The following is a 27,839-nucleotide window of genomic DNA, read 5'->3' on the forward strand; positions in this document are numbered from 1 at the left end:
TGAGCAGGTCTCCTTACTAGACCACAACCCATTTATTAAGCTTCCAGTTCAGCAAAAGGATCTGCTGAAACAACATGCCCACTATTTCAAGAGAAATATCTGCTTTATAAGAGCCTTTGGATTGTGGCTATCTGTGTATGATCACGCCCCCCACCCTCCCCTGAACAACCTATGGCACATGGCTTGGCAGCCTGCCTTTGAAAGTTACATTTGACAACCTAAGAGCAAGGATGACAAGATCTTTCAAAACTTTTTATCTTTATGTCTCCACTGATACTATTCTACGGAGAAGGAGATATATCTGTAAGGTTTATATGACATGAAGCTTTTATTCTCCACTTTCAAGTGGTGACATTTTACTCCTCTTTTCTCCCATCACAGTATATGGAAAAGAATTTCTTTACTCCATTATCTTTCATCATTGCTCACTGCAGTGTTACTGATGTGAACCTTTCAAAGTTGGGTTCCATTGCTAACGAGTAAGTCATGAACTTCAAGTTGAATAGGCAGTCAGGCAATTGAGCTTATTTATTTATGTATTATTTATAATTATATTTTTACCCCACCTTTCTTCCAAGAGGAATCAAGGTGGTGTACATGGTTCTTCCCTTCCCATCTTTTCCTCACAACAACCCTGTGAAGTAGGCTAGTGCTAAGAGACAATGACTGGCTCAAGATCTCACCCAGTGAGTTTCATAGCTAACCACTACACCAGACAGACTTTTTGAGATAGATACACTTCAATGAAGTGCGATCAGCAATCAATATCAGATTACAAACCTGCCCACAATTTCAAGATGGGCCTGTGTGACAGTGCTTCCAACCGTTATTTAATTCATCCTAAGAAAGCTTTCCCATAGGAACTTGCATCCCCCCTTTGAGGCTAGCCAGAAAATAGATATCTTATCGAGCTAAACTGGCAAATCTTTCTGCAGAAAGAGACACTTTCAGATTGATTAATCCAGATGATTGTTCCAAATATTACTTCTTGCCTTCAACCACTATCTATTAATCTATGGTTCTCTCCAGGTTCTCAATTTTCCTTGTGACCAATAAATATATTTCAGTGAGTCCAGGGATTTTCTTTGTTTAAAAAATACTAGTGTGAAAGGTGCAATTGAGAGGAGCCCAAAAGATAATCTGATCCAATCCCTCGCAATTCAGAAATGACAGCTAAAGAATCCCTGACAGATTGTCATTCAACCTCTGTTTAAAGACATCTAATGAAAGTAGTCCTTTCTGAGGTAGTCCATTCCACTATTGAACAGCACTTCCTGTTAGAAAGTTATTCCTAATGTTTAGCTGGAATCTCCTTTCTTGGTTCCAAATATAGATAATTGTTATGATGAACTGTATAGTGGATTATCTTTTGGATAAAATATGCAACAGACTTCATCTGCTTTTGCTGCCTTTTCCCATCATTCTAAAAAATGTGTTCAAGGGCTCAGACCAGTCATTTGGTACTTGATTCATTCTCTTTCCTGTCATACCTTCTGTCTACCCTAGTTCCTATTAAACAATGCTTCTCTGCCCACTTTCAGATGTGTCCAGCAAATTAACCTGGTTGTATCAGACTTCACCACTCTTTGGAGAAGTAGGTTACCAGAAAGAGTGAAAGACTTTAGTGATGTCACTGAAATTCACATTAACAGGATAAAAATACAAAAGTTTCCAGTTTTCATTCTTTCTCATGCTTCAAATTGAGATTATTTTGAGCACATATGCCAATGTTCTGCTTTCATTGGCATACAAAGCCAACACAGGCTTAGAAATGGATTATTTTAAGTTTTGCATAAAACTTGGTTATTGAAATTGATTTGACATTGGAAAATGATAGTAGCAGCAGACAAAAAGCAGACAAAAAGCTTCCTGAACCACTTACAGCTCTAGGCTCGGTCTTGGAAATGTACTGCTTACCCCCCACTCATGCACTGGAACCATAAATTCATTTAAGGTATACCAGGCCTGCACAACATTATCCACAAGGGGCTTGATAACCCTCCCATTTTTGCTACCTGCCACTGGTTGCCTATTGAGCCCTTGATGGCTGCCTTACAATGGCTGGAAGGAGGACTTCTGGCTTGATGGATAGCAGGCTGTGCAGTGGGCAAAACTTCATAGTCTAACCAAAGTTAAGCACATTCAACTCTAAGAAGTCCAACTGTTTCCAATGGAAGAGAGTTGAACACTTATTTTAATTCTACAGAAATCAATGGGCCTTAACAGTGGATTGCACCCGCTGTTTGCACTCTGAAAACTCATTCTCCTTTGAGTCCCATCACTGCTTCCAGAAATATTTTGCATTTTATACTTCAGGCTCAATCATTCAGAAATGATACTGCATAAAACAAGTGCAAACACCATATATGCATATAGAGTATTTACTCACCCAGTGAACTCTGCATGCATTATTAATCAAAAGCTGTGATGTTATGAGAAGGATGGTGGTTGACTTTTCACACTAGAAAGGTGACAGGAATCTCCTGAAACAGAAACCCAGAATTTTGTAGTATGAACACAGCTTATCCTCTCAACTTTTACATGAGCTTGACACTTTTCTTATGTTTAGATAAATTTCATATTCACATAAAAATACAAATTGAAAAGAGAGAAAGATGTTCCAATTAAAATAATAATTAAAAAAAAAAGATTTCATTAAGGCTTGCATTTTATAATACAAACTTAAGGTTGCTCAACTTAAAGCCAAACCAAACAGATGTCAATCACAATCAGAGAGTTTACTTTGCCCCCCATAATTGCAGAAAGGCTAATGACAGGATTAGTTAGATTAACCATGTATGGTTTTGCTCTTAACAAGCAACCTGCCAAGCTAGAGTAGTATAATTTCTTTCAGACTAAAAGTTAGATACTTTTATATAAATAATAGCTTAGCCTTTCATACAATTCAAGCAGCTATTCAGCAGTCATTTATAGCAGGATTTAGATTATTGGATCTAGCTCGAGTCAGATTTTTGTTTGTAACCATGACAGAGAAATAAAACACAAATAAAGTGTGTTGAATGAGATCATTTAATGAATCTCTAAAAATGAATATGCATAGGTGATAATATATCCAGAAATCTGACTGCTGCAACTCCAAGCAGGTGGTACAGGTTAGCCTCTAAGTTGATCCTTACCTTGTCAACATGTCTCACAGCCTTGAAAGCAAGTTTTGGGAATAAACACCTCAGGGGGACTAAGAGTGATCCCCTAAGCTTAACCCTGCCTAGTGAATTCACACACCTACCTACCAAAAATGTGACCAAATTATTCTATTTACCTTGCTTCTATCACTAGATGATTCATCTCCATGCCAATGCGGAGCAGGCAAAACAAATCCTGTGAATTGGGCCAATCTATTGGCAAGTCTCCTCCTGCAGAGCCACACAAAACCTTCCCTTAAAAGTTCACTCCATGCTAGGTTTTCCCACTGTGGAAAGAGCTTTTAAGCTCTCCGCCTCACTTACCAAGGTCTGGGAGGCTTTCAGAGCTGGTATGATAGCCTCCCAGAGCCTGGTAAGTGAGGCGAAGAGCTTAAAAGCTCTCTACCTTGCTAGGAAGGGGGCGGGCACCTGCTTCGTATGCCAGATCCAGAAAGATAGGGATGGTCGCAGGAGTCAGTTCTGGGGTTGTTCTGGCTATACACAATTTTAGCTTGATATGCAATCTCCAGAACCAAATCCCCACAGAAGTTGCAAGTCTGTATCTTTTTGGTGACAGGTCTGGAGGTCTGTTTATTTTCATTAACATCCTTCTTGGCTTGAATTTCAGAAGCTTTATTTCAAAGTTAACATTTCAAGCTAAATCCCAGCATCCAATTGCTACTTGACCCTACCTTTCCTATGCCAGCCACATGGATTATTTCTTCATAAAATAAATGTTTGCATCTATGCAGACAGAGAGGTGACAGCAATAGTAACCTTTTCCATGTGAAAAGTAGCATTTGAAAACCACTGTGGTCTACAGTACATTTTCAAAGCAAGAGTGCAAAGAAGAAAAGATGAGTGAGCTCCAAGGATTAGCAGCAGCTAACCTGCCAAAGGAAGTCTAGGAGTACAATCCCAAGCACATTTACCTGAGAGTTCTTGGGACTTCTAAGTACACATGCACAGAACTGTTCTGCACATTGATTTAATTGAATGGAAAATTCAGGATTTGATATTATTTTTATTATTTTTTATGTTACAGGAATAGAGTTCTCTGAGCTGGTAGTGTTTCTGATAAAATGGAAGAGACTAATTGAAAATTAGGATGAATTAGCTTAATGAACTACTATATTATATTCCCATTCAGCTGAATCCATAACTCTGCAAGAATACGAATATTTTTAGGTTAATGATTGAATTAGGGTGGGGATATTAGCAATGTTGATGAACTGATAGGCTGATTTAATTAAACTGGAAAATGGATAAATTAATGTTTTGGAGAAAAAGAAAACAATGATGATCAGAAAGATTGAAGAAGATTTAGTGATCTAAATTGATATAATGATTAACTGGAATACATAATTAAAATGAAATGATAATTTTTTTAACATACTGAAGTTTGATTAGACCTTTAGTTACTGCATTGTTATCAGTCTGTTTTGTAGGCTATGATAGATTGAAGTTATTGGAAAAAACACTGCTAATTGTTCTTGATTAACCATAGATCCATATGTAACTTAAACATACTGGCTTAGCTTTAAATATAAATACATATACATACACTTGTGATATCTATGCACAATTTTCATTTTTAACTCGTTAATTTGATTATATTTTAAAAAGGTATGCTGTGAAGAAAATAACCATGGGTGCATGCATTCTGTAAGGAACAGATAAACTCTGAGCTTCTACTGAACGGTGGGTACTTAGCCCTCCAGAGGTTGTTACACTTCTACTCCCATCAGCCCCAGCCAACAAGCCCAATGGTTAGGGATGATGGAGTCACAATAGCATTTGGAGAGCATCATATTCCTCCCCCCTTCTCTGCAGATAATTTAGAATATGTGCATTCTAAAAATTAAGAATTGGTTGCTTACACAGTACAGCATAGTACTTGAAACATCCACCCTACATTTTGGACGGGGCTGTACTCCTGTGTCAATTCAAATAAAATTAATATTTAATTTATTGTTAGGGGCCAAATTTGAGTTTAATTGCTGGGGCTAGAAATTAAGAGTAGAGGTGATCTGGAAAATCTAGGCTTTCTAACCAACCATGTGTGGTACCTTTTTTAAAATCAATTTTATTATCTCAAAAAGGCAACAATGCAATGATCCTGATAACAAGTATAGCCATTTAATATGCTAAAAGCATAATTAATTAATTAAAGAAGTTAAATAATATAGATTATTGATGGGGCTTATATTTGTGAACTTAAAAAAAAATCTGGACTAGTTTCCCCAAATAAGTCATATGAATTAACTGTGCTACATTTACATATTATGCTCTCTTAAAAAGAACAACACCAAGAACCCACAGCAGATCAATTTCTGTAATTAGTTTCAAGCCAACAGTGTGCGTACTCTTATCCATTAGGGTGTGTCATTTAGAAGTATGCTGGTGCCTGTTTGTTTTATTCTGGTAGGATGCTGATGCTGTGCTCAGCTTAGGGAGGAAATTTGTCAGGAAGCCAAGTATGCCACAGTGAGAATAACATTCTTCTAAATACTTGTAAGAGCCCTTAAACAGACATGCAATTTTCAAATGCCAAGTAATCACTTAATCCTCTCTTCTGTGCTACTGTAACTACTTGTCCTACACACTGCTGCTGCATACAAGGAAGGATGAAATAAAATAAAAGATTAAGGAACAGTAGATGTGTTAAAAGGCACCATTCTTTACTTGAGGGTGCTTGGGAGTTGTATAGATGCAAACACGTGTGATCAATGCTACAGTTCTGAAATAAAAATATATTGATGACACCATTAAGAATGACACTTTAAGCGTTAACCACAGTCACTGATAGCATGCCATTCAAACAAAAAACACAAAGTCTAAAAAATGAGCAGTAAAGGTAACTATTGCTAAAGTGTGGAAGCAAAGTTAAACACCATTAATTGTAGAATGGTTTGAAATTATTAGGAATATAATAATATTAGTGAAACTTATGTACTTCATCAGAGGAGAAAACAATCAGATTTATAGAATAAGTGTCAAATTCTATTTTGTTTTGAAACAAAACAGTGTGTGATAATGCATACGTTTTATCTACATTGTAATGCTCTAGTATGATTTTGCTTACATTGATTCATAATTTATGATACACATTTTTTAAAAAAGAACAGTGTAGTTTAAAGGCATTTGTTGGGGTTGCTTTTTAATAATGTAGCATAGTGGCCAAGAGACTGAACTATGAATATTGATGTCCGGGTTTGACTCTTGCTTCCGCAGTGAGCTCAGCTGGATGAGGCAAACTACCTCAATTCCCCTCCACGTCTGCAGTATGTGGGATAATAAGGATATAATGCTAATTTACCATACAGAATTATTGAAAGGATTACAATTAGATCATCTGAACTGTTTCAGAAAGTGATATACTGTACAAATGTTAAGTATTAGAGGCCCCAATATTTACCTTGTATCTGCATCTGTGTTAAAAAATGCTGATGTTTCTGAGTCACTCTGCACTCTCTCATCTTTGATTTGTAATTTATTTTATTTATTGCATTCTGCCCCCCTTTTCTCCAAGGAGCTCAAGGCTGCGTATATGGTTCTCCCCCTCCTCCTTTAATCCCCACAACAACCCTGTGAGGTTGGTTAGGCTGAAAGGCAGTGACTGGCCCAAGGACATACAGTGAGCTTCATTGCTGAGTGGGGACTGAAACCCTGGTCTTCCCAGGTTCTAGTCCTACACTCCAACCACCACTTCACATTTATGTAGACTTACTACCAGGAGAAGCCACACTCCTTTTTCTTTCCTCTGTTATTCACACAGCCATCAGGCTCCTCCAGCAGGTTATAGAGAAGCCTGTAAGTAATTCATCATTCTCACATATTGAAAAGGGAGGACTGTTAGGATCCTCACCAGCTGAAAAAGCTAGATTTCATCTCAGAGTTAACCATAAGTACTCAGGAGAAAATCCCATTCATTGCAATCTAAGTATGCTTAGGACATTCTGTAGCTTTGCAACATTATCCTCTACCCACTGAAATCAATGGGCTCTCTACACAGGAATAGCTCTGCAGAGCAACTAAAAAGGGGGAGTGGAAGGACATCCCCTTTCTTAGGTACAAAGGCTGCTGCTCATATTTCCCATGTTGACAGTGGTATTTGCCTTTTAAATACATGGATGTGTTCTTCACTTTTTGTTTACTTGGTTTTAATATTTGTACTATTTTGTATTATTACAATTTTTGTAAATCTCTTTAAGACACTTCTTGTGTTAAAAGGGATTAATAAACACAATAAATCATTTTAGATAACTGAGGTGCAAAAGCACAAGTCACATTGTTAAGGATTCCAAAGAAAGTGTAATTATATTCCTCCAATATATTAAAACAATGCCCATGCTCTAGCCCAAGTTAGTCATGAATGTTATCAAGAATCTCCAAATAACCCACCCATAGCTGTACTCATCCTTCACAGCCACTCCTCCATTAGTAATTCCAGTATTTTAAAGTAGACAAATTGCCAAGGGATTGTTTTGTGAAAGTGTTATTGTTATCCATGTATTTTCTGTAGCATTTCAGTTCCAAATGAGCTAGACAGCTTACTTTTGTGTGTGTATGTGTGGAGGTCACCTAGCTGAGGGAAGCTACATTTAAAAAAAACAAAAACAAAAAAGTCAGTCTACATCATCTAAATATTAATTCTGTCAGACCACAGGCATTTAAAATGTGCTATCTGACTTAGCAGGATAAATGTATGCCTTATAGTCCAGTGTTTCTATACTGCAAGTCACCCTGTGATCCTCGGATGAAGGGTGGTGGATAAATTTAATAAATAAATAAATAAATAAATAAATAAAAAAATAGGAGGCTTTAAAATTGTGACATTTTATGAACAGAATCTTAACAAGCATTCTGTTGACAAGATATTACGCATCACTGAACCAGTTCATTATAACATCTTAAAAGGGAAAAAGTTATGCAACCCAGTTAATAAATGTGACATTATTAATAAATGACTTAAGAATGATATAAGCAGAAAGGATGGGAGAAAATAAAAGGATAACCCACCACATATAAGCAACATTCATGAGGTATTTTATGGATTAACAAGTCGCAAAACATTTCTGATCAATACCAACTGTGGCTGCTTGCAATGAATAATTTATATTTCAGAATAAAGGGATTGTCAGAAATCTTAGCTCTTAAAGAAATAAGTTTGTTGGTGATCATGATTTATTTACAGGCAATACAATTCAAGAATAAGAATATTAAAAAAGCACATGCCCAAATCATTCTGTGGCAGAACAAATTAGTAGATTTGCCATTATGAGGCCTGACTTTTAAAATAAAAAAGCTTTGCCCCCCCCCTACACACACACACACTTTCACCCCTTCCACCAAGAAAGTAAACCTACATATGGAGCTTTAAGAAGGAGAGCCTAGTATGAAAGACATTTATATTGAACTGAACTTTTTCACATTTGCTATGATAGGGGGGATGAATGAATGAAATTAAAGAATGTCATATTGCATATAATGAGGGTTGATGGTGTATTATAAAAAAATTAAAGCCAACATTACTACTAAAGAAAAAAAATAGGTCATGTCAATAATACATGAGATGCAAGTACTATCATTCCATGAGATGCAATAGAATTTTGCCAGGAAAGAAAAGCACTATTCAACTAGCCTGTATACCACAAACCATGTTCACATTCTAATAAAAGTACTGCCCAAATATGAATTATGGAGGGAAGTGAATCTCTTTCATTTCCCCTACCAAAGCCCCTGGAAATATTTGTCTGCAATTTGGCAGGCTTAATCCACTCTGGAGGAGCATCTGTGCCTGTAAATTTTATCTGCTTTGGTCAAAAGGAAGAAGCTATAATCATTTCATAGATTCATCTTATAGATTTATAATGAATGGAAAGCACAGAGCTTTGTTTTATGCAGAGCTGCTTCAAATCTGCAGCAAAGTTTGAAGCAGAGAGAGCATAGTGTTACTCAGAAACAGCAAATTTAATTATTTAAAACGTATTAAAACGTACAAGGTGGTTCATTTACCTCTTCTCACACTGTGCTGGGCTGATTTGGCAGGTGGGAGCAAGGGTGTACTCTATTTTGTTTATGTTATCCAGGATTCATGAGCATCGGGGGCAATGAATTAAAGTGTCAAAAAGTCGGCATATTGTCTGCCATGCCATCACAATAAGAACATACATTAGGAGTGTGCAGAGGCCCCCCGATTTGCCTCATATCTGTTTCTCTGCATTTGAAAAATATCCTGATCCATTTCTGAGTCGCCCTTGGCCCATATGCACTATAAACAATTTTATACCACTTTAAAGACTCATGGTTTTGTTAAAGACTCCTTGGAACTGTAGTGTGTTAAGGGCACTGAGAGTTGTTAAGAGGCCTCTCATGCCCCCATAGAGCTGCAATTCCCTGAGAGGAGAGACTGAACCACTGTAAGAATGTTAGAGCTTTTGATGTTGGTATAGCAAGGGGCGTACAAGTTTCCGTGGTGGCAGAGAGGGGGTGCACCTTAGAACCTCCCTCTTTACATTCTGAGAGAAAGATCTGATGTGTCCTATGGTCCTTGGGATAGCATCCCTGGAACCACATGATGGCAGGGCAAATCTTGCATTTTTCATTAATCTAATGACTTTAACATTCCTACTTTGTAACTAATGAAATAATTATCATATATTGATGATATACTGCCATTTTAATCTTATTATGTGATATGTGGCATTTTAACACAAGCCAAACATATTGTTCACTAGCTTAACTAGGCAAAATAATCCAAATCACCAATGAAATGTGTGTGTTAGCATCTAAAGTCAAGTGTACCTTTTGGTTTTCTAAAGGCAAAACCTTTAATAAGCTTACATACACCCTCAAATTGCAAAGGAAGCTTGGTGCTACAAGCCATGCGATTTTAATTTAGCTTAAAAATACCTTTGATATAGGACGGTATTTTATCTGGTAGATAAAATTTCAAGATAGCAAGATTGTCTGTGTGTTTCTTTAGAGATTTGGCTTGAAATATTATACATTCATCCTTCCGATTGAAATGATTTAATAGTTGAATCAGACATTCACAGCACCAATCTTGTGTTGCAGTTCAATAATTCTTTTATATGGAAAATGTAATGTCTTCCCACTCAAATTCACTGCTGTACTCAAAGCAGTTTCAATATGATTTACTCAGGCATTACATATCAGTATATAGAGAAAGTGTCCTTTCCAAGTTAATTCCTGCTGGGTAAAAATCCTACACCTTTTAAATATTTAAATTTTTGGAACATGTTGACTAGCTCAATAGAAATCAAAGAAGTGCTCCTCACTCCTCTTGTACATACACAGTTGTACTCATTTATCTGAGGAACAAAGAGCCAAGTTTTACATGAAAAACATACTGCTACAGTTAACTGACCACTTTCTATCAAACCATTTCTCAGCAAGTCATCTCGAAATAGTTCTAACTCGACTAATTTATACATGCAGCTGAAATAAGTGGCAATAGCTTTCCTGGACTGTACCACTTCAGCATGCAGGTAGAGGGTTGTGTGTTCAAATGCCTTTACAAAAATAAAATTCATCATACAGAAGACTAGAAAAAGTATTCTATCTTAGCATAGGGATGACTGGATATACTTTCTGGAATCCAGGAAGCTTGCGTCATTGTCTCATCAGCTTGCAATTTAAAAAAAAATAAAAGTAATGAAATTCATCAACTTTTCAGTGTGTTTCTCTTAATATAAACATTTTTGCAAGAAATGTTCATAATGTAGTACATTTTGTATGTCATTTTCACTAATACTTTTATTTATTTTTCCACTATGTTTTCCACAAATACGTCTACTTGTATGCACAGTTTGGGGGGCTGGAGAACTACACTTCTAAATTGTGGTTCTCTGAAGTTTGTGATATAGTTCTCCAATTCCCATCCCCAAGAGTACAACACACAGGATATCTGTGTTCTGTTTTTGCATGGTGAGAAATGTGAATTAGTTATGCTTGCATTAAAATACAAAGCTAGGCAGATTTCTCCCCATCCCTTGATCCAGACCTCTCAGTTTAAAATTATGTGTGTGGGGGGGGGGGAATGAGGTGGTATTGAAAAGCATAATTCAGGATGTTTTCACAATTTATGTCCCTGGGGTTGTAGCCAATGCTGTACCAGCACAGATCCACTGGTGCAACAGGACTTCCATATCCTCTTCTCTCCTCTCCTACCCTTTCCTAGTTTGTTTAAAACATCCAGCTCTGTACTTGAGTAGCATAATCTATTTTCATCTAAACTACTGTATGTTTAATACAACCTCTGTGTGATCTGTGTAATGGGATAGTTCCCATACCTCCAGTTCACTCCTGAAAACCTGCTATCAGATTCTGTTATGTTAGTCTCACCAAAGCCTTCTACTCACCATTGGATCCATTTCAAGATTGCATGGGAATTCCCAATTACCTCTTAGAAAACAGCCAACAGTTGCAGAACTGAACCAGTTGTATTGCATCAACAGTCATGAGACTCCTCTCCCTTTATAATACAGTGAGCCATCATGAGTAATTTACTTACACCATTGTGACCTCAGGCTCTTGGCCAAATAAAGAAATAAACAAAAAGAGGTGGAACCTGCAGCCCTCCGCCATGCTTACTGGGCTCTAGGGAGGAGGTACAAGGGAAGCAAGGTAGAAGGCAAGGCCCACTTGGACAGGTAGGGATGGTCATGCAGGAGCAGCAATTCCAGAGGCTCCTGGCTTTATGCAAGTTTGTCTTTGCATGTGGACCCCCAGAACTGGACCCTCACATAAGTGGTGAGCCCACTGTACTTCAGCTGACAAATTATCCTAAACGTTTTATTACAGGGCTACCTCAGCTTACAGATGCTTCAGGTTACAGACTCCGCTAACCCAAATATAGTACCTCGGGTTAAGAACTTTGCTTCAGGATGAGAACAGAAATCGTGCAGCGGTGGCGTGACAGCAGCAGCGGGAGACCCCATTAGCTAAAGTCGTACCTCAGGTTAAGAACAGTTTCAGGTTAAGAACAGACCTCCAGAACGAATTAAGTTCTTAATCCGAGGTACCACTGTACAGTACTTACATTGTTGTCCTGTCCTTCCTCGAGGGAGGTCAAAGCAGCATATACTGTACCTCCATTTCATCCTCTACGGTGGGCATAAGGAACATTTGGCCCTTTCGATTGGCTGAACTACAACTCCCTTCAGCCCCAGCAATTATGGCCAATGGCCAGGGATGATGGGAGTTGTACTTCAACAACTTCTGGAGAGACTGAGTTTTCTCACACCTGCTCTACAGGTTAGCAACAGTGACTAGTCTAGGGGCACTCCTTGTGAGCCGTCATAGCTGGGTGGGCAATTGAACACGAGACTTCCCAACCCAATATTCTATCTACTCTACCACATTAGCTGTCTTGTATACAACTCACATAGTATATCTCCACCTTCCCCCACATACCTGTGCTAAGAGGACCAAGTGAGCTACAGGTGTTTAGCCTCTTCATATTTCTCTGCAATATATTAAAACACAGGTGAGGAGCTGAAATAATTCTGTCTCTGCAATAGTTTGTCTTGGTGAAATTTATTCATGTCAAGTTTCTGTTAAATGGCACAAGAACTACACTAGTTAAAAAGTTGACAGTGCTGATTGCATTTTCATGCACACCTTCAGGAGTCCCATAGCTTGTTTTACGGGTATTCAGATATATTTTTTTAAACAAAGCACCATGGCACTGGCATCTTTAACATCTGCATTATGACAGACAAGTTCAACAGGTGAAACTTTCTCTTGATCACTGAAAGGCTATGCAATGAAAACTGTTAAAGGTAGAGAAACCATTTCAGAATAAGTAGGCAACCACCATCAGTGGAGCTAACACCTTCAAGGCTGGGTCAGTAGTCAAAAAAGTTGAAAAAGTGAAGAAGAGCACTAAGGGGGTAGGATTGGGCAGATGCCATTGATCATGCAAAGGTGTGGAAAGCTGTATCTGTTCAATTTTTTTCTACAAAACAACCATTAAAAGCTCAGGAGCCCCAACCTCCTCTACATCTCGTTGTCTTACTACCTATGGAGAAAAGATAAACCTCGCTTCCAGAGCTGCATAAATTACAGTTTTAGCCATTATACAACTGAGCAGCTAACTTACATTTCTCTCACCTGGTGTGTTCTGTAAAAATGGATTTTTTCAAAAGTTTATTAATAATCCTTGAGCATTTTAAGATTTTGTTGTCAACCTAACTGTATTTATTCTGTGTCTCCTTTGTATTTGTCTTTTTTGCTTTCTGCTTCCTTACTGTCTTTTAATTTCTCTTCTTTCAAAACCATAATTTATTAGTACTGTATTATTTTATTTTCAAATGTGTGCATTATTTTTTGAGCATTTATATCCTATGTTTCTATGCAAAATCCATTTTCTTTGGATGAGTTATGTCTGTATCATTTTACCTATTGAGATTAAGTACATTCAGGAGTCATTCCTATGTATACTTATTTAGGAATAAATCACATTGAACTCAGTGGGGCTTACTTTTGTGTAGGATGGGTAATATTGCCTCTCCTAGCTTTTTTAAAGGTGTCTTGTCATATTTTCCCTCTTTTTCTTTCTTTCTTTGTCTTATGTCATTGTTTAGATTACAAGCATTCAGACATTCAACATCAGCATTTATACAGCACCAATTGTATATGTATTTAACAAATAGTTAGGTTTCGTAATCATTCAAGGAAGTATTGGTGATGGCATTTTGTCAGTCAAATTCTTCTTTTTTGGAAGAAACTAATTACATATGGTGGTTATTGAAGGGGGGGGGGGAGAGAAGGCCACTCAGTTGTATTTGTTACACAGAGAATCAATGGATGGCATGACCCTAAACTTCAGTGTAGATGGCAAGATCTCCACACAGTTCTGCAGCCAATGATATTGACCCCACCACCGTACTAACAGCTGTTTCTACCTTCCCCCATCCTCCCATTCACCCTAATGCACAGGGGCCAAATAACTCCATTGTGAGCTCCAGAGAGGCCCCGCCTCAGTCATTTTGCCGGATCCTGTGAATTTACTTATGATGTTGGGGATGCTAGGAATAGGAAACCTGACTTCAACTACAGTAATAAAACAACCAAAAAAGCACCCCCAGTGAACAATGAAGATGATACTAACCAGTGAAATATCATGCAAAACAAAACTGAGAGGTATTATAGCATAAATCTCTTAAATCCTCATGGAGTTTCTACAGAGGAACAGAGGTTATAGCTGCATAGGCAATCATCCAAGACTTCCCCATCACTTTATCTTCCTGCCAGGAAATCATCTACTTAAGTCAGGTTGCTGTTGAAGGGACAGGAGCTGTTCATTTTTAGTTGTGGTTTTATATTTGATACGCAGCATAAGATGGTATCCATCCTGCTCTTCTTGTGTAGCATGCCTTAGAACTGTTCTACGAAAGGCAGAATAGAAACTGAATAATTTGTTCATTTATTATTTGGTGGTGGTGGTGCAACCCTAGGGTGTACATGTTTCAAGAGTTCTAAACTGACTCATAGTATTTTTATTCCTGTACACTCTTGCAATGCTGTTTGCGAACTTAGCACAGGGCGGGGGGCAGGCAAAAGTATATTACCTACACTAGGGGTTGCTAAACTTTTTTGGGCCAAGGGCTACATGTCCAAGCAGACACGGGCAAAGTGTAAATGCATGGAGGCCATTTTTTTTTCTATAGGACAAATTTGGGGTGCAGGGTCGGGGGAGGGGGTCTGACAAAAATCTTTCACACCAGGTAATTACCGTACATCCAGGGACCTACGGAAGTGGTTATTAAAATAAATAAATATTTCATTTTAAAAAATAGAATGGAGAAATTTGGGCCATCTTGAGAGACCAAAAAACAAACAAAAAAAACATATTGTGGCATCACAGTGTTACAGTAGCATGCTTATTAGAGCAGTCAGTAAAACTTTTAATGAAAAAATGGAAACATTGCAGGGGGCGGGGGACTTAAAAGTCCACACACAAAAACTTTTGGCATCATGACATCTGGCCACAGGTTGTGGGTTAGCCCCAACCAGCCTCAGGAACCATGGTTTTCTCCTGTTCTTCAGTTGTCATGAGCCTCAGTGCCCTGACTCCTGATTGGTTGTTGGATTGTAGAGAAGGGGCTATCAGCAGCTCCACTGGTGGCAAACTTTACTGCCACACTACTGTGAACCTGTTCCAGGAGTGCACATTATCCACTCTTTCCTATGTGGAAATGGGGCCTGCTGTTGTTAAGAGGCAATATAAATTCCCAGTAGAAGTGGGAGCCATGGAGATGGGTAGCTGGACTTGGTGGCAGGAAACCATTACATGAATACAAACACAGCTATGGGTATATCACTGGATTAAAATGTAGCTATTAGGTAGGTAGGGCAGTTTCTCCTTGAGACCTGGAAAGGAGTAATCAAATGATTTCTGAGCATGTACTAACAGGGCCCCTGAGTTTGCTGGTCTGGTCATATGAATGCTGCTATGTGGGCACAAAAGATGGACATTGACTCAAAATGCATCTCATTATTTGTGATGAATGCAGCAAGAGTTTCAGGATAAGGTTTCCTGACTCCCAATTTAAATAAGAATTATGAGCCATGTAAATTAATATGACAAGCTTGTTGTTTGGGGTGAACTTCATCAGCGTCCCTCCACCTTCATTGCAAATAAATCTCATGTGCTGTGCAGAGTATAATGGTTTGTTGAAATGAACTACTGGATTTATAATTTAAGTTGTAGGGACATTTTTAAAATAAGCCAATGGCAAAAAGACTGTGCTCCAAAGAAAAATAACAAGAATTCTTGTTAATTTGCCAAAAGTGAATATAATGGTGTGCATTTCTTCCTAACCTGTATGAAATTGAGCACATAAATTATACAGAACATTTCAGTTGACCCAGAATATGTCACTTGTAATGAATAGTGATGGGTAAGCAAGCTGTACGTATATTCAGCCCAAAATGTTTAGGTATCTGTGCTTCTTCACTAATTTGGGGCAGCATAAATAGATACCCAAACTTATGTTTATACAACATGATGCTGAGGGAACCAGTATCCCTGACAACACATTTTGTGCCAAATAACTGGTATGCTAGGCTTAGGCATGAGATGGGCACCAGTACAAGAGATAGAATGAACTTTTAAAACTAAGGTTGTTGGCTAATTAGCAAGATACTATACACTAAGGTAATACGGATACTTACGGTCTTAAAGGTGCTTGTTGATAGGTTCTTAAGACTCAAGAGACCCTGTTGGCTGTAAATATTCAGTCCTATCTTTCTCTGGTCTATTCTCTTCCTTATCAACTCCCCTTTCCCTCCTATCCTCCAGCTAACTCAACTCCACTGCCTCTCCACCCAACTGACAGTTAATTCCCAACTGACTGGAACCTCCAGCCAATCAAGAGTCCTCTGTCATCCAGACCAATCAGACGGCATTTACCTGATTCAGGCCCCACCTGATAAGTTCTCAAAGTGATGACCTCTCTCTCAGAACCTGCCACTTAGCAGCTACTACCAAATGGGCTTGCAACTTTTGTTAATAGTGCAAGGCCTTGAACTTTGTCACAGATTTTTTTGTTTGTTCCAAACATAAACAAGCATATATGACCACAGTCCGCTGTATTTTCCCTAAATTTCAAGGACATTTAGGCAGTTTCTTAGAGTCATGCTCACTTTGTTATTTCATGCTTGTTATGCTCCAAACAGTTCACAAGAAAGCGTAATAAAAAAACCCAACCATCAGTGTCCATAATATCCACATAAAAGACAGTTCAAATGAACGTAATAATCAAAAAATTAAATAGGCATAAAAATAACTTATTAAAAGTGCATTACCAGCAATAGCAAGGTGAAACACCCTCTGGCCTGCATGCTAACAGCAGAATTAAAGCCCTGAAGAGGGAGATAGCACTAGACCTCAGCTCCTGTTGTTATAAGGAACAGAGTGAGACACCCTCTACTGGTAACAAGCAGCAGATAGCAAAGCTCGTTCTTCTGGTTATGGTATCGCAAGAACAAACAATTTTTCATAATCTGATTGGCCAGAGGTCAAGCAGATCATTGATTAGGTACTTGCTTTCATGTATAAATTTAAAATTAGTCTCCTAGAGATTGACCCGCATAAAGCAAATCACAGTATGATAGTTTATCATATAAATCAGAGAGCTGTACACAAGACCAAGAAGGCACACAAAATAATTTCTCCACACAGTGGAGGAAATCAAGCTCAGTAGTAGCATTTGTAGCTGTTGGCCATATCAACCTGTGTCTTAAGGAAATCTTCAATTTCCTAATTGCTCTCTAGTAACTTTCAATCAGCTGTGTATAATTTCCTAAATCACCTTTTGTGAAATACACCCTTAAAAAAGTATAAACATGCTGTATGAGTGTTTATTTTTATATAAAAGGGTAAAGTTATACTATAACTCTTCATTACACAAACCATCTCACAAATTTATTTGACCTGTGTTATCATTTCAGTTGGCTGGCAGAGGCACCACCAGGCAATTCCTGCTTTGCAGATGACAGTAATTGGAACTCTGTGGGTTTCTAGCCTCTTCTATCTCAAATTGGAAAATAATTACAACTCATTGATTAGCTATCCTAACCAAATAAAAAGTATCAAGTAAAATACTATAAGCTGATTCCCTCTTTGAAGTACGTAAAAAGGTATTTGTGGCAATTTATTATTAAACTTGTTGTCCAAGGATTATTAGAATGACACTATAAAAAGTAAATGCTGCTGCTCTTGCTCTCATAAATTAAATATATTGGGCACAATCTGGAGAAAGGTAGGCATGTCTAAATTCATTGAAACTAATGGGACTTATCATTTGGAAGCTGGGTCACACATGCAGCACAGTGAAGTAGGAATGTGATCATGGAAAGGATTTCAGTACTTCAGATACGAGGATGCCACTTTTGAATGCACCACTACATTTAAAAAATCCCAGCAAATGGAAACACAACAGGGTGAATTGTTCCAGCTCACCCACTTTTTCTGGCTATTTAGGAGTTTTTTGAGGTGGTGTGAGAAAAGGCAGGCTGTGTTTAAAAAGGGAAAACATTAAAAGGTTTGATTTCGCACCCAGGGGCGTAGGAAGGAGGGCCGGTGGGGGTGATCCGCCCCAGGTGTCATCCCTGAGGGGGGTGACAAAATCCCCCTGGGCGGATTGTTGCCACGCCAATCGCTCCCCTGTGGGTGGATTGCCCCACCCCATGGGCAGATCGCCCCACCCCTGGGTGCCTGGCATGTGTGCCCAAGCGGCTAGCTCCACCGCTGTTTGCACCTCCATTCTGAAGGGGCACAGGGAATTTTACCACTCCTTTTTGTTACATGTAAGGCAAAGGTAAAAAGTAAAGGACGCCTGGACAGTTAAGTCCAGTAGAATTTGACTATGAGGTTGCAGCGCTCCTCTCCACTTTCAGGCCGAGGGAGCTGGCATTTGTCTGCAGACAGCTTTCTTGGTCATGTGGCCAGCATGACTAAGCCACTTCTGCCTCAACGGAACATTGTGACGGAAGCCAGAGCGCACAGAAATGCCGTTTACGTTCCTGCTGCAGCAGTATGTATTTATCTACTCATGCTAGTATGCTTTCGAACTGCTAGGTTGGCTGGAGCTGGGACAAAGTGACAGGAGCTCACCCCATTGCACAGATTCAAACTGCTGACCTTATGATCAGCAAGTTCAAGAGGCTCAGTGGTTTATAGCACCACCCATGTCCAATTTGTTACATGTATAGCCAGATCTCATGCTGTGTTTAAAATGAAGGAAACATCAGCTGGTGCAAAATGCAATAGCCAGGGTCTGGTTTATTCTAGCATAAAAGCTTGGTAGTATTCATTCTGCACTGAACACAGCCCCTCCTCAGCCATCTCTGTCTTCCCATGCCACACCACTCACTGGCTTTGCTTTGCACCCGGCTTGAGTACTTTTTGCCTGGCTGGAGTGTGTCCTTGAACTTTGGCAATGATTCCTGCTTGCCTGGATGGAGACTAGAGAGGAAGTGTAAGTGTGTGTGTGTGTGTGTGTGTGTCTGAATTCACCTTCTGTACAAATATTAATATTGTTCTGCCTAGTCTTGCCTCTGGCCCTGTCCCACACTGACAAGTGCCCCTCGGAAGGTTCTTCAGAAGCAAATGTGGACCTTGGACTGAAAAGGTTTCCTGCCCTTGGTCTATATGAACACTCTGCATTTTTGAAAAAGTAGAAGCAGCAACCACAAAATATGCGCAATTGAGCTTTCATTCCAGAAGATGTGGAATGGATTTAGCATTTCTAAAAGAAGGAACATACAGTGTGGGAGTCTCGCTCATTAGCACCCCTTTTCTAAGCAGGCATCCTTCCTGCTGTACTGGAACTATGATAACTCATATCTGTAGCACAATTGAGCTGCATGCAGTATGGATCATGAGGACCCAATGCAGAGCTAATCCCCGAAAGACAGCCCATTTAAACAGAATGGGGAAAGGCATGGATGCAGTGGACAGCAAAAATCAAAGGGGTGTGTGTGATAAACTTGTATAGGGCAATAGGAGCCAAAAGGGGAATTCAAAATGACAGATGTAGGTAAAACAAAGTGGTGGAGCCTCTAAATCAAGACTTGACAACTTGTGGCCAATCAAACCGTATGGAGCTCATCCAGGTATATCTATTTGTGGCAGAAGAGGTGAATGATAACTTCAATCCCCTGCCCCTTCCTGTTTTTGGGGTCCTAGAAAAGCAGCTGAACCAAAAAGTTAGTTTGTTGGTTTTTTGATAACCCCCCCATTGGCCACAACTGGTTTAATATGAGTAACAGGAGTTTGAAGCTGAAGAAGAAAGTGAAGAGGAAGTGCAGAAAGTTGGAGAGAAGAATAAATGAGCTGCTTTTGCTATCGTTTTGGTATCCTGGTGTAATAAGCTATACAGATCTTTCACCATAGCTAGGACCGTTTATTATAAATGAGTTACTGGTGTGAACATGTATAGTTCCAAGCCAGTAGAACTGTATTGACACTGAGAAGAATGACAGAAAGCTAACTACTTAATTATAGTCCAGAGTACATCCAATAACTTCCCACGTAAATTCTGTCCTGTCAAATGTGCCCAGCAAGCTGTGACATTAATTAACATTGCAAAAATGGCTATTTGGAAAAAGTGATGTTGAAATGTGAAAAGTAACGGATGCCGAGTAATCATAGCACCTCTACATGCACCAAACTTAGCAGGCGTGTGGAACTTCTCATTCACTTTTATGATTTCAGCCACTTTTGGAATGTTCTTTGGATGCAGCCAAGGTGATAAATTAAGTGATAAAACCTTGGTCAACCCTACTGAGAGAGAAATGAATACAGAGTTAAAATATCACAGCTCCACAGATGGCAAATGAACAACCTTCTGAACTGCGGAGGAAAATACTTCCAGGCACTGAACTACTAGTGCTTGGTTAATGCTTTTGGATTCTTTTAAGTAGCAAAGTCTCCACTGGTGGTAAAATACATTTCTGTCGATTTGATAACCATGTCTTAAAAGCTGGACAGCCAACAAATGGACTGGTTTTCCCATGTTACTATAAACTTTATATTGATCACCTGATACTCCAAAATGGTTCGTAATGACAACACTGTTGCCACACTTTATGTTTCATTATGTAGCAGCACAGAAACGCTTAGTGGTAATTTTAATTAACAAGTCATAGCTCAAAAATCTGGTACTTCACTGAAGATATATGATGTACATGTGCCTTTTTAAATCTGTGACAACTTGGGATGCAATTAATATTAATGATTTTCATTTCCTGAAGAGAAAACAACACATTCAATGTATCAAGAGAGGCATCTAATACATGACAAGTTTCTGAACAGTTTTCATGGATCTGCTGGGCTGTGTGTGTGATATTCCCCAGAATACAGAGTATGTACAGAGTATGTGTGATTTTGGCTTTAGAGGGTTGAGCCAATCACTAGTTTTGTGTAGCAGAGATAGTCACCAGTTACTTTCATTTGCCATTATGTTTTCATCATATAAATAGGTCATAACTGGCAGGTTTGGTGGAGATTGGAGGGAAGGAGAAAGATGGAGAAGACAATGATAAACATCAGAGTGGTGAAGAGAGGGGTACTTAGAGCAACCTTTCATGGCTCCCCAGCTCAAGTGGATTTGGGCTAGGATCCTTTTCATAAATCGACCTTGCTGGCCCCTTTCCAACAAAGACTGAGGGGGCTGGAGACTCTTCAGCCCCCTAAAGTTGGCATGCCTGGTATAAATTTCTCCCCCATCCCTAGTCTGGTGCAGCAGGAGCCTGGGTGGGTAGCAGGATTTATGGCACCCTGGCAGGCTGCAGTGTAGAGCATCACTAGTGGCTCAGTGTGGTGGGGACTCAAAGCAGTGGTTGGTGGAGGTGCTTGTTCCAGCAGTTCAGTGGCAATTCAGGAAGGTGTCCAGGGTACCTAGTGGCAACAGAGGCTTAAGCAAGCCATGGGGACAGGGGACACTGTACCCTGTCCCTCCCAATCTGCCACCTGAGGCAAGAGGCACACAGTATGACCAGCCCTGGCAACACTAACTTGTCCCCTGACAAAATGGAGTGGCTCATCTGGGGATGATGAGGTAAAGGACTTCCCAACCTACAGCATGTCAGGCAATATGCTAACCTCAGCCAGGCTGCCAGAACACTTAGTCTGAAAGTATTCAGAGAAGGTGGCTGAATCACAGGGGTCCCTGGGGCCATTAGAACTGAATTTTCCTTCAGGAATAACAATACATGATGAGAAGACTGGATGTGATGTCTTGTTTTCATAAGAGTTCTCTTCTTGATGTAGAGTATATTACTCCTTAGAAGCTTTTGCAAGCATTTGTGTGAGTTGTTGTTATTTAGTCCTTTAGTTGTGCCTGACACTTCGTGACCCCATGGACCAGAGCACGCCAGGCACTCATTTGTGTGGGTGTGCATGGTTATTTCCTCTGAGTGACACAATAGAGAACTGGAGCATTTTGGGGTCACAAAAGTGTTTTCTGAAATAATTGCTTAAAAGTTGGATGATTCAGCTCAGATTTCTAAAGATGCCCTTCATCTCTGTGTTAAAGCACTCTTGAATCAGCCCTGCCAGATTCTGCCAATGCAGAAGGAAGAGAAGTGGGGGAAATGAGACAAAATCTATGTTATCAAGAGAATTGAGCAGATGTCCCTGGACCTCCAAGGCACTTAGCTAGAACCTAGAGAGGGAGAGATATATGGTGTCACAACCATTCAAATACTCCCAAAGCAACAAGCCATTTACTGCAAGCTTCTGTGAAAGCCAAATAAATAAATCACAATGAAATAAAACCGCAAAGCTTTTTCCGGCTAGGAAATAAGCATTTGGTAAGTATGAGGTATTGTTTTTCAGTGTACCTGCCATGAACATGATCTTTGCAAAAATCAGGTTACATGTTCAGGGGTTTTTTGTAAGCCATGTAACTTTAATTTTTACTGAATGGAGTCATTCTAAACACAGAACCACTGATCCAGGGAGCCATGTGTAGGCTCAGCTATACAATTACAGGGGACTTGCCAATTTCTGATTCCAGTTGTAACCCTTGTACAGTTTGGATGTTGCACTGGACTGGGGGGGGGGGGTGTTCCCTGATCCCCATGAGTAGCTTCCGCGGCTGCTGTGAGGAGAGGGAGCTACACAATCTCACTGCCTAAACAGAAGACCCATCATAATTATGGAGTAATCCTAACCAGTATTTGATCATTACTACAGTGAAGAATGCAGGAACGCGGGTGGCGCTGTGAGTAAAACCTCAGCGCCTAGGACTTGCCGATCACATGGTCGGCGGTTCGAATCCCCACGGCAGGGTGCGCTCCCGTCGTTCGGTCCCAGCGCCTGCCAACCTAGCAGTTCGAAAGCACCTCCAGGTGCAAGTAGATAAATAGGGACCGCTTACCAGCGGGAAGATAAACGGCGTTCCGTGTGCTGCGCTGGCTCACCAGATGCAGCTTGTCACGCTGGCCATGTGACCCGGAAGTGTCTGCGGACAGCACTGGCTCTCGGCCTATAGAGTGAGATGAGCGCACAACCCTAGAGTCTGGCAAGACTGGCCCGTATGGGCAGGGGTACCTTTACCTTTACCTTACAGTGAAGAAAAATGTATCTATATTCTACCCTTCCTTCTGAAGGAGCCCAGACAACATAGGAAGCTGTGAAACCATTGGCCCATCTACTCATTACTGTCTACCCTGACTGGCAGTGGCTCTCTAGGTTTCAGACATGGGACATTTCCACGCCAACCAGGAGATGCTAGGTGCCCTAGGCTTCTGTTCCTAGCAAATGGCCTGCGTGCATTGTTTGGACTTCATTCATCTGCTGCAGAATATAACTGATTTTTCAAGGATAAGCATTCTGCACTAACCAGTATTTCAATTATGTCCACTGTATAAGAGCAACAGCTTTTTCTCATGACACTCAGAAAAAGCATAAACCAGGAATTTGAAGTTAAATAGTACTTGCAAAAGGAACACTTTGATGCCCTAAAGGATATCTGTCTCTGCAAATGCTGATGAAGGAGCACTGCTAACTGTTACTGTCGGGAAGGTCACTTTCTTGGAACTTCCTCCAAGCAACTGTAGGAAAGAGATGATCGATGGTGCTAAATCTCCACTTCTCTCTCACTCACATTCACACATGAAATGCAAACAAACACAAGCCAAGTCTGATCTGTCAGACATTTGATTAATTGGGAGGATTTTCAAGAAATGTCCAAAGATCTTATACAAGGGTCGTCATCTCCTTTACAAGTGGTACAAAATCAGCCCAAGTGCATAACCTGTCACTATCCCATGGAGAATTATTTAAAAAAAATATTTGCAGCTTCCTATATACCAATTACGACTCAGAAAAAGGAATTAAAATCCACAGTGTTTAGGTTTATTCATGAAACACTTTCTACGTTATACCACATCCCTCATTACAAAGTGTGATGGCTACTGCTGAAGTCTGGATGTTCATCATGGCTGAGGTGCAAAAGCATGCTTTTGGGGGGAAGTATGGATATATGCTCAGGATAAATCTACTGGGAGTCAGCTCCTACCCCTTGAGTCGTTTGTTATATCCACCATACTATTCCCCTTGTGTTGCTGGGTGTGTATTTATTAATTGTATCCACTGAAATTGATTATGCCCCCCACCCTATCTGCATTGTGTTTCCTTCACATTGAAATGATTGAGGTGGAATAATGTAATGACAATACAAATTACGTAATTAATGCCAGACACAGCAAGGTGATAAACTGGTGTTCCCTGGACCCCTCCTCTTGCATGCGTTCCCAGCTCTCATTATTGCTGCTGCTACCAGACACTCATCTGGCAAGGCTCTCTGCAGACCCTGCCCTGCCTCACTCTACCCTCTGAAGAAGGGCCAAGGTTGGTGGGTGGGAGAGGGCCTGCCCTGCTGCTGTAGTTTGCCACCACAGTGAGAAATGTTCTTTGAACTGGATGTGGCTCACTCATCAGGGTGGAGCCACAATGCCACCTTCCCAGCAGGCGTGTTGCTGCCACTTATCTAGAAGGGCAAGGGCAAGATGGAAGGGAAATTGGTGCCCTGTGGGTGCACTGGAATAGTTAACCTGGTGCTCCCATCAGCACACCTTCACTGCACTAACGTCCCTCCTGCCCACCCCCTTCTTACTGCTTGTAAATGGCAGTGACACATTGTGGCTCTGGTTTAAATATAGAAAAAAATGTAAGCAGCATTTCTGGCCACTGTGGCACTTTCTCTGCCATCTCACCCAGAATGCATCACTCTGAGGAAGAACCCTCTTGGTCCTTCCTCAGAGTGAGGCAGGGAGGAGGCAGAGAAAACACCAGTGCTGTTGCTGATAATGAAGTGGCAAAACAAGGGGGGGGGGAATTAAGTGGAGGAGAGGAGGAAAAATGGGGATGTTGGAGGGGAAGAGGAGAAATAAGATTGGTAATGAGGAAAAGAATATAATGGCAGCTTTGCTGCTGCAATATCACACACTGGGATGATTATATGCATTCCGTAGGAAATATTATACCTCTTTCTGCATTCTCTAAGGCATATCTCATGCCACATTTTCCTAGATATATTCTTCTTGAGATTATTAAAATATCAATTCTGCATTTTCTTGGGCTTTTTGTGATCAGTGATGTAGCCCTACTTTTTTGTGTATCAATGAAAGCCAGCAAGGCAAGAAATGGGAATGCAGATGATTAGTGAATAATGGAACAGTAATTTGTTTTCTCTTGAGAGAACATTTAAATTTGGTCAATTAAACCTAAAAACAGCAGAGGTCAAATCCGTTATAGGCAAGAGCTGCAACATCTCCCACCTCAGTTATCTAATTTCTTACAAACCAGAAAGAGGGGGTGGAGAGGGGGGAAACAGTATGGCATTTTCAGTGTACCTGAAAATGGAAAGTAAATAAAAAATAGATTAAAGATAGTGTTGTCTAAAAACAGAATGACCTTTACAAGGGGTGCTCTGGCCAAAACCTGATTTGCAATTCCCACAAGAGATACACTGTTTAGAAAGCAGTTTAAACATTGGTTGTAAACTGATTTTCAAAGATCAAATCCTAATAAAGATTGTAGCATTTATATGTCAAATGCCAAGCGTCCAAAGCACTTTGCATATATTGAACTTAATGAGACTTACATCTGAGTAGACATGGCACTACCCCACACCCACTCTCACTTCACTCTGTTTTGTGTGCCTTTTTGTTATAGGTGGAAACACTCCTGAAGCTGGCAAACATTCTGAAGGTCTAGTGCATGGATGGCCAACCTGTGGCCCTCTGTTTATTGCTGGATTCTAGCTTTTATCAACCCCAGCCTGCAAGTGGTAAAAGCTCATGGGAGCTGCAGTCCAGCAACATCTGGAGAGCCATAAGTTCCACACATCAGACTGAGTATAACTTTTGCAGGTGCCTGATTAGAGCTAGTCAATATATGTAATAATTATCTAACCACTGTAGGTGTGTGCATGATAATATCATATGCCTGTGGTATATTTCTCCCTCCCTTCCAGCTTATTTATTGCTCTTCAGAACAGTTTAGGCTCTAAACCTGTAAAAGCAAAATTAATAGCAACAATAGATTTGGACACTGACCTTTGAATCCCATATATAATTGCCCTATATATAGTTTTGATTTGCTACTTTTTTTCTGAAAGGCGGCGCTTTGTCCTGGATCTTAGGCAAGTCAAGTTATTAATTTTTGAAATATGGCAACCTTACCATGGAAAAGGCTGAAACTAACAATCCTGCAGGCAGCATATATTTTCTTTAGTAAACTAAGTATTTTTAAATAAATAAATAAATAAATAAATAAATAAATATCATCCCACAGTAAGCCAAGAGATCTGGTTCAATCTATTACGAATTGACTCTTTGTAACCACTCAATCATAACCCTCACACAATCAGTTGGAGATATTCATTCATCCAAAGTTTAGAACTGTAATTGGAGTTACAAACATTGGTAAACATTTTACAATCCTACTAGTAAATAACTATTTGACTGCAGACATTGCATTTTGATCCATGCCACTTGTAAACTGTAATTAGACTTCATGCACCAATGACATTAGCATCATAAATGACTACATACTGATTTTAAAATAATTAATTTTCTTTTACATCTTTCCTTTTACCATCTATTACTCTGCTATTGCTGTGTTTTTCAAAATTGGGGTGTCTTAGGGTTTTTGGGCAGTGATATCAGACAGTTGTCAAAGAGAAAATCAAGGTGGACAAGGCTCTGTAAAATATTCTATCTTATCTGTCGAAAGCAGTAAGCTTCTGAATACCAGTTGCTGTGTATTGCAAACGGGGAGAAGGCTGGGGCACTCAAGTCTTTATTGCAGGTTGGCTTGTGAAAAGAGAATGCTGGACCAGATAGATGGACCTGGTCCTCAAGGGCTTTCTTTATGTTCTTATGTTAACGGACAGAATGCTCACCATCCCCAGAAATTTTCAACGGCAGGGGAATGCTGCATTTTGTTTGGGGACACACTATCAGTTTATGCTGGATAACAATTATGCCCAAAAGGCCAGACCAGTGACTGACTGATTGTATTTCTATGCCACTGTTTTCATTGAGAGTGCATTCTAAAGCATGACCCCAATCTTTTGAAACACACAAGGCTTATATGGCAGGTGCCCAGGGCTTTGTTGGAAGGGCTCCCTGAAGTTAGAAAGCTATTAAGATAGCCACTGACACATTTCAAAAAAAAAAGAAAAGAAAGAGGGAAATTCATCACAAAAAAGGAAGACAAAAGAGGGCACAGAGTTGCACACAATTTGTGAAACAAAAGGTATTTTTTAGCAGTGCAGGCGTAAGAAAGCAAAAGTGTTCTGGAGCTGTGTACCAGATATAATATGGGGACTTCTTCAGGCTGAACTCCATTTCGACCCTTAAGATGTTTATTACATTTTTGTCAAGGATAGATTATTGCAAGCATAAGAAATTCAAACTTTCGAATATTAACTACTGCAGGGCTTCTTATGTTAGGCCTTGGGAGAACATCAATGAACTAAGTCACATAGATTTCATTAGGAAAATCTGAGAACAGTTAAGTTTGTTGTTTAACCATGTTAAGCAACAGAGAAAATCACTAAGAAGAGCTCGATAATAATAAATGGAGTAGTAGCTAGTGATGCATAAATGGAATTGAGAATTTTGGTTGATGGGGAGAAATGCTTA

General features: G+C 39.7%; 1 long non-coding RNA gene across 28 annotated transcripts in view; it reads right to left on the bottom strand.

The window, feature by feature from the left end:
- The window catches only part of LOC308476927, an 808,687-nt gene that overhangs the window by 220,591 nt on the left and 560,257 nt on the right, over positions 1-27,839 (bottom strand). For 26 of the 28 annotated variants that reach the window (XR_013986193.1, XR_013986194.1, XR_013986198.1 and 23 more), the window contains one exon: positions 2,390-2,483. This is a non-coding gene — a long non-coding RNA (uncharacterized lncRNA). Of the gene's footprint in view, positions 1-2,389; positions 2,484-16,349; positions 16,506-27,839 lie in introns of those variants that run through there. The other 2 variants (XR_013986221.1, XR_013986195.1) reach the window with 1 other exon arrangement.

The sequence above is a fragment of the Podarcis pityusensis genome, assembly GCF_964106645.2.
Source record: "Podarcis pityusensis genome assembly, chromosome: 5".
NCBI classification, from domain to species: domain Eukaryota; kingdom Metazoa; phylum Chordata; class Lepidosauria; order Squamata; family Lacertidae; genus Podarcis; species Podarcis pityusensis.